The sequence below is a fragment of the Salvelinus sp. IW2-2015 genome, unplaced genomic scaffold (genome assembly GCF_002910315.2).
Source record: "Salvelinus sp. IW2-2015 unplaced genomic scaffold, ASM291031v2 Un_scaffold3977, whole genome shotgun sequence".
Lineage (NCBI taxonomy): Eukaryota > Metazoa > Chordata > Actinopteri > Salmoniformes > Salmonidae > Salvelinus > Salvelinus sp. IW2-2015.
Genome location: NW_019945250.1, coordinates 1 through 11,925, shown reverse-complemented (window position 1 = coordinate 11,925; position 11,925 = coordinate 1). Strand labels below are relative to the sequence as shown.

Here is an 11,925-nt window from a genome sequence, read left to right as displayed (position 1 = left end):
CTTTTCACTGACATCCATTGCTCCTGTGTGTCTTGTTTTTCCCTCAACCGACCGACCACCATTTTGTTACTCCCTGCCTGGTAGCTATAGCGAACCCTCTTCCTCTTCCTCCTCCTCCTCCCCCCCTTGATCCACCTTGTTGTTGTTTTACCCACATTTACTACCGTTCCTCCCAGTGACCATGTGACCTAAAGACCCCTCCTCTTCCTCCCTCTATCCTCGCTTTAACTCTACTCCTTATTATGATTACCTCTATATCCACATATTTTATTAATTAACAACACTCTTAGATTGTGTTACCCGTTGTCCCCTTGTTAATTCATTAATCCTAATTGATTGATTCACTGATTGGTTGATTGACAGATTATGGTAATGGCTGCTCTGCTGTTGTGTTCAGGAGCTGGTCTGTGAATGTCAGTCGGACTGATGGACAGTCTGTCCGTCATCAGTAGCTAGCTACAGAGTCAGATAGACAGACTGTCTGTAGTCTGTGTGTTGATAGACTTACATATTCATTTCCTTGTCACCGTTCCTTTATCACTATTGACACGTGAATTGACTGAATAGGTGTCACCGATCTTTCTGTCACCTATCAAGTCCTTTTTAAATCAGTGATCATGAAGGAAAGGAGACAAGGAAATGAATCTACAGTATTTAATCAGTGATCATGAAGGAAAGGAGACAAGGAAATGAATCTACAGTATGTAAGACCTGGTACACAGCCTTAATATTGTTTTTTTATGGGGACTAAAGGAGGGGGGAGTATTCCTCACACCTACACTCTTAAAAACAGGTTCTATCTAGAACCTAAAAGGGTTCTTTGGCTGTCCCCATAGGATAACCCTTTGAATAACCCTTTATGGTTCCAGGTAGAAATATTTTGGTTCCCACAGTGGGTTCTACCTGGAACCAAAACGGGTTCTCCTATGGGAACAGCCAAATAATTATTTCTGAGAGTGTAGATACACATTTATTTACCATTGAAATAGAGTCTCTGTGGGCGAATGAGGATAGAGGGAGGGAGGGAGGGAGGAAGGGAGAGAGAGAGAGAGAGACAGAGAGGAGCAGTCGCTATAGAGACAGGCAGTAGCTCCTCATTAGGAATGACCCACCACACACACGTCTGGTCACGTGACCCACTGCACTCAGACATTCTATTCAGCAGGCAGTCGAGGAGAGAGGAGAGTGAAGGAGAGAGGGAGAGATGGGGARGGAGGGAGAGGGAGAGGAGAGAGATAGGGAACTGACTGACTGACTGTACATTGAGAAGTCATTACATTGTTAAAGCTAAAGAGCTCTGGCACAGGCAGGTGGCCATGAATAGAAATAAGTCAGGACCTTTATGGACAGATAGAACACACCGCCAGRGGCAGATGTATGGACAGCCCTCACTGGGGAAGGAAGGGATGGAGAAAGAGAGAGTAGAGGGATGAAGAGAGTAAGAAACTGGCTGGGTGCTGGCTACTGCTACAGTAGCTCAGCAGGGTTGGGGTCAATACTGTTTCAATTTAGTCAATTCAGGAAGTAAACTGAAAATCCAATTTTAAATGTTACATTTTTTTGAAAATCCAAAATCCAAAGCAATTCGGAAAATTGGACTTCGAATTTTCCATTGACTATCTAAATTGACTGAATTGAAATGGAATTGTGGCCTGTCATAGTGTCACTCCAGTGCTGTACCCGTACCTGCAGGCGGTGTCCTGYGTACTGTAGCTGTGAAGCTCTGTCAGTAGGACCACCTGTGCTGCCACTCAGTGTGTCAGTGCACCTCTCATGGAGATAAGACGTTTCAATGGACACTTTCTCTCTCTACCCAGGCCCTGCTGCCCTGCTATTGGTCTCAGTGAAGGGGTTTGTCTTGAAGTGAACATGACGGTTGATAAAAGTGCCAGCCCCTTCCTTCTGTCTACAGTGTGTGTGTGGTGTGTGGATATGTGTATGAGTGTCYGTGTGTGTAGGTTTGTGTGTGTCGGTGTAGATGTGTGTGTGTGTGTATGTGTGAGTTAGTATTCTGTTTTGACTACCTTGCCTTGACCCCCTTGCTGTCCAAAAGGAACAGGACACAATCTGGGACTCCCACCTCGCTCTCTCTCTCTCTTTCTCTCACTCCTCCACAGAATTAACTCACTCCCTCTCTTATTCTCATTTCACAGGAAATAACCTATTGACTCCTCTGACTCTCTCCGTTTCTCCGTTTCTCCGTTTCTCTCTCTCTCTTCTTTTTTACACCCACAAAATACACTCTCACTCTATCCTTTACTCTTTCTCCTCTCTCCTTCTTTCTCCTTCTTTCTCCTTCTCTCTCTCTCTGTCGCTTGCTATCTCTCAAGCACACCTACACGCACGCACGCACACACACCAACATGCTCACGGGTAACGACACACACACACGCACCTGCACCCTACACACTCACACACACACTCACACACTCACAGATGTACTCTTACTTCCAGACGATTAAGTGTCCATGCTGAAGGAGGGGTTTCATGGCGCTCCATTGTGCCCCCTGCTGGTTGCTGGCTGCAGTTACCTGCCAGGAACAGGTGTGGGATTCAATTAGAACAGCAGGCTCTCCGTGGCCAGGCCAGGTCTGTCAAGGGGCTACTGGGTCCTGTTCATTAGGCACCAAATGGAAGAAGACAGACTGAAACAGGGAGGGACTACCTGGACTTGTCCAATGAGAAACGCTCATTTTTGGTTTCCGTTGCAAAACTTTTTAAAACTATGTGTGTCCTAATGACCATGACCCTGGGATAGGCAGGCTGTACATCACCTCCCCATAACCAGTCTGTGGGATACTCTAGGACGCATTTCTCCAGACACTCTAACGTACATAGATAACCCAAGATCTAGACTCTAGAGGATGTCTCAAGAAACTACTGTAGGAGAGATGTGGTCAGGTCTGGGCTATGCCAGGCTGTGTCTTACATAACAATCATATCAATCCATGGCCTCACATTACATCAACAACAAAACCACAGCCATTTTAGAAATACATACAGTCTCCATTGAGATATCTCTATATCTCATTACTCTATACCCCATTATGATCACAGTAGAATGATACAATTGCTTTATTATAATACAGTATGTAATGACAGATTTTATATGAACATAACCATTAGAAATATATTCCCCAGCAGTCCCTGGGTTAAAATGATTTGCCCACAACGGCACACAGTATGATCTCAGCAAGCTGTCATTGCTTAGATGWAATTCTATATCACCAGTCAAAACTGTCATTATTATTCCCAACAAGGTAGTAAGGTACAGTATCTGTCATTTCAAAGGGGATTCTGTTCCTTTCATCATATTCATGCCACAGCTTCATATTGACGAGAAACAGTCACTGTTGACCTATTGTCTTGTGCCGGGAACAGCTGCTAAATTAATTTCCTATCATTCTTTCATGGCAGTATTTTGCTGTAAAGTGTATACAATAGAAGATATAGTGCCCGTTCCAATTTACACCCTATTCCCTATATAGTGCACTACTTTAGTGCACATTATAGGGAATAGTGTGCCATTTGGGATGCACACCTGTACACAGCAGATAAAAGCATGAAGGTTGGTTGTTAATCCTTGATAAGGTAAGTTGTATTACAGTACAGTAGGTTTGGTTATACTGCCTAGTGGTGTGGCCCCACTGGACCGTGACTGCTCTGATTGTGCCAGACCAGATTTCCACGGCTCTTAAAAATGTATTTCCTCTAATCTAACAATCTCAACTAATCCCAGAAGCTCAATATGACTCAGGCTAACCTGTTCTAGGCCGGACTAGGATAATACCTAGTCCGATCTTTAATATCCCATCCCTAATACCTCATATCCATCTCTAATACCTAATACCTAAATTCATATAGTGCTGGTCCTAATAATACTAGGCTGTGTGGTAGTGTGTGTTAGCAGGGTGTGGCTGCCTGGGAGGTCAGGCTGTCTATACAGAGAGAGAATAAACAGGAAGAGGGCATGCTGGCTGAAAGAACAGGTCAGAGTTAATGAAGCCTCCCAGCAGGGTGTGGAGCGGAGCGGCTCCTCTGTTTGTCTTTGTGTGTGTGTGTGTGTGTGTGTGTGTGTGTGTGTGTGTGGGTGTGTGTGTGTGTGTGTGTGTGTGTGTGTGTGTGTGTGTGTGTGTGTGTGTGTGTGTGTGTGTGTGTGTGTGTGTGTGTGTGTGAGTGAGTGAACCTCTCTCTTTCTTTCCTCTGTCTGTCTGTGTCTAGTGCCAGCTCAGTGTGACCGCCTGGGAGGCCAGTCCAGTGATGAGCCCCACTGACACCCGGCCCTGCCAGCCCACCCAACACCCAGCTAATTAGAATAAGCAGAGCCAGAGAGCCATGTTAGAGTTACTATCTGCAGACTGTAAAGGGACAGAGAGAATAACAGGACAAAACACATAGGATGATTAGCCCTTACTCTTTACTGCAACACCCAGTTATACAGTAATGCTGACTATGCTACTGTATAGTGTGAAGCCGATTCAGGGTAGTGGTGCTGTTAATATATTACTGGGATCAATGATTTGTCCCATAAATACCTGTTAAACCTCTTGTGATTCACCGTACATGGAGAACCCAATTGGGCCAGGAACCGAAAGGTTGCTGGATCGAATCCCCGAGCTGACAAGGTAAAACTATTGTTCTGCCCCTGAGCAAGGCAGTTAACCCACTGTTCCCCGRGTGCCGAAGATGTGGATGTCGATTAAGGCAGCCCCCTGCACCTTTCTGATTCAGAGGGGTTGGGTTAAATGTGCAAGACACAGTTCAGTTGAATGCATTCAGTTGCACAGCTGACTAGGTATCCCCCTTTCCATTCCCAATATGAATCAGCATTGTGGATTAAAGGTAGCCCTTGACAATGCACTGCACCAGCCATTTGTTTTTTATTACCTAGGACTCTGTAATCCAAGGCTGGTCTGTACAGTAGTCATGGACTCTTTTCAGATATAGACTCCCACCATACACTTTTTGGTTGTGTTGGTTGTAAATGCAGGTCGTCCATTTGTCTGCTTGTCCGTCTGTGTGTCCTGTGTTGTTGTGTGCGTGACTAGAGACAGGACAGTAGCACGCCTGTGTTGGTCTGTCCTTTATCCTACCTTGAGGCAGGAGGATGTTCTGTCTTTGTTTATGGCTCAGCTACATGCAGTGGCTTGTTCTGCATGCTCTTTATGTCTCTACTCCTCTTCACTTTGATGCTGTTGTTTGTTTTTTCATCCTCATCACAGCTTAATAGAATTCAGCCATTTWTCCCTGAGCTASTTTTCTTGTGTATTTTATAGGATTGCTGGAAGTGTTATAAAATAGAGATGAGGGAAGAATACCTGACAAAGTCACTGTAAAYRAGGACTRCATTCARATTACAYATTGACCCTTGAGGGTTCCCCAAAACCAGTGGGCTGKACCAATGTAAATATTTTCAACTCTACGGGGGTGCCACTGCYTACGTTAATAYCKCTAATAACTATGGGGCTCCCCAGSACGCTAGAACACCCCTGCTGCTGGAAACCATTCTTAGATCAACCACTGTAGCTCCTCGGCTGCTTGTTTTAACAATGGAGCATGACAGTCCCTTTGTGAAGCCCCTCTATTCAATGTCTGTTTGTTTACGCCCAGGCTTGATTTGAGTCATGTTTTGACGTAAGATATTCATCCCTGCTGAGTCCCCTCAGACACAACAACAGTATCATCACTGAGGCACAGCACACAGCCACACACTTCTGAGAGACTAAAACATCCCACTGGGCACAGACGCCAATTCAGCATCTATTCTACGTTGGKTCAATGTCAWTTCATTGATATGACCTGGAAACAACGTTGATTCAGCCAGTGTGTGCCCAGTGGGGAGAGAGAGAGGCATAACATATTGATACTACTATTGTGACCAGCAAACATTTCCTCAAACCATAAAAAGAGAGGCAGCGTAAAGGAATAAAAAATAATATTTTCCTAAACGTTCCTTTCTCAGAAATGCTGCCATCTCCTACGGTATGTAGCATTTCCAAGGATGTAGCATCCTGGCTTAGTTCCATCCTAGTAAATCTGGCAGCAATGTTTGTGTATGTGTGTGTGTGTTGACTGTCTAAACGCCCCTGCAGGGACCAGTTAGACCACGGATCAGTTCAGTCATAACGTGACCAGTGTGAGTTTCCTCTGTTCTCAACACACTGACTGGCTGGGCTGCTGGGGCCAGGACACATACAATAACTGAGTATCCAGAGAAGACTGGGAGTCTCTGTTCAGCTCTTTCATTCTGTACCTGTACTGTCCCTATACTGTACCTGTACTGTCCCTGTAGTGTCCCTGCAGTGTACCTGTACTGTCCCTGTAGTGTCCCTGTACTGTCCCTGCAGTGTCCCTGTAGTATCTCTGTAGTGTCTCTGTAGTGTCCCTGTAGTGTCTCCGTCGCTCTCACGTCCTCACAGAGTCTCCTGTGATGTCACCGTGTGACCGTGCTGTTGATGCCAGCAGCTTTTTTCCATATAATACCTTTCCCCCGCCCTCCTCCGCCCGGTTCCCCTCCGCCACCTGACAGTCCTCTGGTCCCAGGTCAGACACTATCTGGCTGAGAGAGAAGTGCGTCAGCCAGCCAATTTACAGCAGTCCCCAGTGGGTGACCTCCAGGAGAGACTATGAGACACAGGAAGGAGGGTAGGAGGCAGAATGTGTGTGTGTGTGTGTGTGTGTGTGTGTGTGTGTGTGTGTGTGTGTGTGTGTGTGTGTGTGTGTGTGTGGTGTTGTGGTGTGTGTGTGTGTGTGTGTGTTGTGTGTGTGTGTGTGTGTGTGTGTGTGTGTGTGTGTGTCTTCTGTGTCTGTGTGGTGTCTGTGTGTGTGTCTGTGTGTGCGTGTGTGTCGGGGGAGGGGGAGTGTGTGTGTGCGTGCGTGCATGTGTTAATGTGTGCGTGTGCGTGTGTGTGTGTGTGTGTGTGTGCTGTGGTGTGTGTGTGTGTGTTGTGAAGTATGGATCTGCAACAACAGAAGAAGGGACTCCTGGCCAAACGTACTCTTGTTTTCTACCCCAGACTTCATGGCATTACTCTTGACTGAGATCCAACCACCTGTACTGATACACATCTAAAACTCATACTGTTAGTTCCTACCACGAGCAGGAATACCTGAGCTTCTTTTACAATATACATGCACAATAAAACCTTAAGTAGGCCAAGATTAATCAGATGAAATCCTATCTGCGGCAGCAAGCAGCTAGGAATCTACCATTTATCAGAGCACTACAGGCAGCTCTTAGGCTCAATGCTGATGATTTAGCAAATTAGATTTTTTGTATTCCTTCATTTTTGATCTGATAATGTATCTACCTCAGTTCCCCTCGCTCTCTCTCTCTTCTCTCTCTCGTCTCTCTCTCTCTCTCTTCTCTCTCTCTCTCTCTCTCTCTTCTCTCTCTCTCATCCATCCGGCTCCCTCCCTCTCTCTCGCTCTCTCACCCTCTCTCTCCCCATCTCTCTCTCTTTCCTCTCTCCTCCAGTCTTTGTGTGTCCGGGCACACTGCTGCGGGTACAGGCGGCCAGCTCGCTGCAGGAGGCGGAGCATCAGTCGGGGGCATGGTGTAAGGACCCCCTGCAGTCAGGTGACCGGCTCTATGTTATGCCTTGGACTCCCTACCGCACCGACATGCTGTATGAGTACGCCTCCTGGGACGACTTCAGACAGAACCGMGCCACCACCACCTACAAGTGAGCACYGCCTCTGCCCCCCCGCCAGTTCACATCAAATAATCCCTCTGCCTCTGCATTGATTTATTTGAATACTGCTGTAGATGGATGGTGAATGGCAGTGTGGGTTCCATGGGGTCCTGTGKTGATCTGTGGACCACTGGTGGGGCACCTCAGGGGTCAGTGTGAAGTCCAATTAATTTAGTGAAATACATGTTTTTTCTTGTGCTCCATGGGATGGAGAAGTATGAGAACCACTGTTCTAATGTATGGGATCATACTGTTGGTCTCTTTGGACATGTGCTTATGAGCCGGTCATAGCCCAAAAGCTCATGGGTTATTGATTCTCCTGTCATATTCTGACCACCCACTTCTTCCCCTCCTATAGGTTGCCGAACCGTGTTGATGGCACMGGCTTCGTGGTATACGACGGCGCCGTGTTCTACAATAAGGAGCGCACACGCAACATGGTCAAGTATGACCTGCGCACACGCATCAAGAGCGGCGAGGCCATTATCGCCAACGCCAACTACCACGACACATCGCCCTACCGCTGGGGTGGGAAGAGCGACATCGACCTGGCGGTGGACGAGAACGGGCTGTGGGTCATCTACGCCACAGAGTCCAACAACGGACGACTGGTGGTCAGCCAGGTGGGTGGAGGAGAGGAGGATGCGAGGGCAAATAGAAGAGTGTAAGGGAGTTGTAACAGGGTGATGGAGGAATAGAAGAGTGTAAGAGGGTTAACAGCCGTGATGGAGGGAATAGAAGAGTGTAAGAGGGAGTGTAACAGGGTGATGGACGGGATAGAAGAGTGTAAAGCAGGGTGATGGAGGGAATAGAACGAGTGTAAGGGATTGTAACAGGTGGATGGGGGAATAGAAGAGGTAAACGGGAGTGTAACAGGGTGGATGGAGGGAATAGAAGAGTTGTAAGAGGAGTGTAACATCGTGTGATGGAGGGAATAAGTAAGCCAGGTAGAGGAGTGTAACAGGTGATGGAGGGAATAGTAAAGATGTAACCACGGTGACTGGAGGGTAAATAAAGAGTAGTAAGAGGAAGTGTAAACAGTGGTCGAATGGGGGAATAAGTACAGAGGACAGTTGATGGAGTTAATTCAGAGGAGTGTAACAGGGTGATGGAGGAATAGAAGAGTTTAAGATGGCCGTGATAAGAGAAGAGGTGTAACAGGCCGGTCAGATGGAGGTGAATAGAAGAGTGTAAGAGGAGTGTAACAGAGCGGTGGAGTCGGGGAAAACGCGATGGAATTATAAAAGTTATGAAAGAGTTGTAATGAGGAGTGCTAACAGGGTGATGGAGGGAATAAGATGAAGTAGGTGAGTGTGATGAGGGATAGGTGTAAGGGACAACAGGGTCGATGGAGGGCAAATAGAGGAGTATAAGAGGAGTGTAAACAGGGTGATGGTAGGGAATAGAAAGAGTATAAGATGGCAGGTGAACAGGGATGGAGGGAATAGAATAGTATTAAGAGGAGTGTAACAGGGTGATGGAGGAGGATAAAGAGTATAAGAGGAGTGTAACAGTGGTGATGGAGGAGAATAGAAGAGATTTATAACAGGAGTGTACCGAGGAATCAAGAGTGTGAAGAGTGTCCAGTGACGAAGAGAGTTGTCAAGGAGGAGTGTAACAGGGTGATGGAGGAATAAAGAGCTGTAGAGGAGGCATGCTAACAGGTGATGGAAGAGATACTAAGAGTGTAGAAAGGGTGTAACAGCTGGTGATGAGGAGGAATAGAAGAGGTGTAAAGAGAGTGTTGACACAGGGAATGGAGGGGTAATAGAAAGTAATAAGAGGACTGTGTAACAGGGTGATGGATGGTGATAAAAGAGTATATAGGAGCATAACCGGCGGATGATGGGTAGGGAATCAAAGAGATTATTATGAGGAGAGCTGCTAACAGCGGTTGATGGGGAAGGAATAGAGAGAGTATTAAGGGAGCTTGCTATTACAGCGTGATGGAGCGGAATAGAAGAGTATAAGTCTGAGGTAGCTTGCTAAATGGTTGACATGGAGGGAATAGAAGAGTATAGAGGTACGTGTTAACATTGGGATGGATGGAATGAAAGATTATAAGAGCAGGAGTGTAACAGGTGGATGGCAGGAATAGAGAGTATAAGAGGAGTTGTAACAGGGTGATGGAGGGAATAGAAGAGTATAAGAGGAGTGTAACAGGGTGGTGGAGAGAATAGAAGAGGGAGGAGTGTAACAGGGGGATGGAGTTGGACTGAACATTTCTAAGCTCAACTAAAGTAGGCCTAAATGTTTATTTATGTATTTCATTAATACACTTTCTTGTGTTTATCACCATAACACCAGGATTGAGAGTTTTTCTTCTGTAGTTTGAGATATATTTATGGTTACCATCACCCCCCCTCCTCCCAGGTGAACCCATACACCCTGCGCTTCGAGGGCACCTGGGAGACCAGCTTCGACAAGAGGCTGGCGTCCAACGCCTTCATGGCGTGCGGCGTGCTCTACGCCGTGCGCAGCGTCTACCAGGACGACGACAGCGAGGCCGGCGGGGACCTGATCCTTTACGCCTACAACACGAACCGAGCCCGGGAGGAGCCCGTCCACATCCCCTTCCCTAACCCCTACCAGTACGTCTCCTCTGTGGACTATAACCCCAGAGACAACCAGCTCTACATCTGGAACAACTATAATGTTCTGAGATACCCGCTGGAGTTCGGACCACCGGACCCCACCACTGGTGAGTCAACGCAGAGTCCTGAGATGTGTGTGTACAGTGTACCTTTATTTCTGGTATAATTTGYCCATTRATGTCAGTTGTAGTGGGACATTTGCACAAATGCAAATCACCACCTGTTCGCCCTCTTGTACGTACCTTGCTTTTTCAGATGAATTATCCATTGTGTTTTGGGTGAATATTTTAGCGATGCAGGCCTATCTGGAGTTAGCATTTGGCCCTGAGAGAGAGAGAGAGAGAGAGAGAGAGAGAGAGAGAGAGAGAGAAAGACAGAGGCAGACAGACAGTCTTGTCCCAGTGTTGTTAGAGGAGAGTAGGTGTTTGATCAGTTGAGATTTTGTAGTTGGGATGTGTTACTTTTATGGGTGCATTAAAGTTGGTTGTTAATGTCGGTAGTGACTTCTGTCATATACATTTGATCAATAATTGACATCCTCCTTTCTTCTTCCTTTCTTGCCGTGCACGCTCCCTCCCCCCTCTCCAGGGGTAGTGATAGGAACACTGAAAGAGTCATATATAGATGTATTAAAGCTTTGATATGCTCAAAAGTAGTTTGTGCCGTAATTATCATCCGGAGAACTTTTGAACTGAACTTGTGAGARATGTAACATTTACGTGCCTTTCTCTCTTTGATTCATGCTCTGGTTTTGTCTTTCTCTATTCCCCTCTCACCACTTTCATTCCATCTCTTTTGTTTTATTTCCCTTTTTTTGTCTCTCACTTTCGTTTTCCCTATCTATATCTTTGACTTTATTTTGACTTTATTTTGTCATCCTCAATGATTTTATTTATACATGTGCTTTATTATGTGTTTTAAAACTAAACCAAATCACCCCCCGTCCCCCCGTCTCTCTCTCTTCAGGCCCTTTGACGACCACTCAGGTGACCAGCACCACTCCAGCCCGACCTTTCACCTCCAGTTCTAGCCCTGCTACCACCCGCCCCCTGGCCCCCACTTCTCACCCCATTGGCGCTATCAACAAGGGCCCTGACCTGCGGCCAATCACAGCCACCGTACCAGTCACCAGGCGGCCTCCCCGCCCACCCGTCCAGGGCCCAGAGCCCCAGGTGTGTGAGTCCAGAGTGGCCAGAGGGGTGCAGTGGCCCTCCACCCAGAGAGGAGAGACTGTGGACCGTCCCTGTCCTAAAGGATCACTAGGTGGGGACTGAYTATTACCGTGTTTCCTGTATGTATGAGTGTGTGGTTATTTGAGTTGGGGTGTGTGGTTGTGCGTGCATGTGTGTCTGTGGTTTTTGTTAGTTTTTTGTAGGCGCTCAAGTACACGGGGGAATATACATACATGTGATGTGTTTTTTCTTTGTGTGTGTATTTCTGTGTTTGCGTGCACGTGTGTGTTTCCCAGTTGTGTCTCAGGTTTTCCGTCTGTGTTGTGTTTTCCAGTGTGTGTGTGGTGTGTTGTTTTCCAGTGTGTCTCTGTTCTTGTTCAGGTTGTGTGTGTTGTGTGTGTGTGTGTGTGTGTGTGTGTGTGTGTGTGTGTGTGTGTGTGTGTGGTGTGTGTGTGTGTTGTGGAT

The 11,925-nt window shown here is 46.7% G+C and overlaps 1 pseudogene; it reads left to right on the top strand.

Moving 5' to 3' along the window:
* Positions 1-11,551, top strand: part of LOC112076742 (adhesion G protein-coupled receptor L1-like) — a 38,059-nt pseudogene extending 26,508 nt beyond the window's left edge.
* Positions 11,552-11,925: the final 374 nt, after the last annotated feature.